The sequence below is a fragment of the Rhagoletis pomonella genome, unplaced genomic scaffold (genome assembly GCF_013731165.1).
Source record: "Rhagoletis pomonella isolate Grant_MI unplaced genomic scaffold, Rhpom_1.0 Rhpom_scaffold_00009, whole genome shotgun sequence".
Lineage (NCBI taxonomy): Eukaryota > Metazoa > Arthropoda > Insecta > Diptera > Tephritidae > Rhagoletis > Rhagoletis pomonella.
The window spans coordinates 37,983,943-37,984,602 of NW_023458563.1; positions in this window are offsets into that span (position 1 = coordinate 37,983,943).

Below are 660 nucleotides of genomic sequence, written 5' to 3' on the forward strand. Positions count from 1 at the left end.
TTTTTTTTTTCTGAGTTATAATTTTTTATAGAAAATATACGTTTTTGTGGTACATACTACAATATTCTTATATTGTTTAGCTAAATGGAACATATGTATGTAATATATCAGCAAAAGGTACAGCCGTGATCATTTTTTGTGTATCAAATAGATATTAGAACACACTTTCCACCATACAGTTTCGAAATACAAAATCACATTTTCCCGCTTTTTATAATCGAAACTGTATGGTGGAAAGTGTGTTCTTATATCTATTTGATACACAAAAAATGATCACGGCTGTACTTTTTGCTGATATATTACATATATATGTTCCATTTGGTTAAACAATATAAGAATGTTGTAGTATGTACCACAAAAACGTATATTTTCTATAAAAAATCATAACTCAGAAAAAAAAAATCTTCGCTATTAGAGATTTGGGTTGATTGTAGTTCAAAGTATCTCTTCCACGATAAAAAAGTTTGAGAGAAAAAAATACACTTTGAGAAATTAAAAAAAAAAAAAAATTGCACCTTTTATTTATTGTTAAATAAAAAATATTAAATAATGAAAATCAATAATTATATCATTCTATCTTGAAGTGACAAGAATTACTGACATTTGAGTAAAAACATTGTTGGAATCTATTAAATTTTGACAAAGTTATGGGCATTTAAA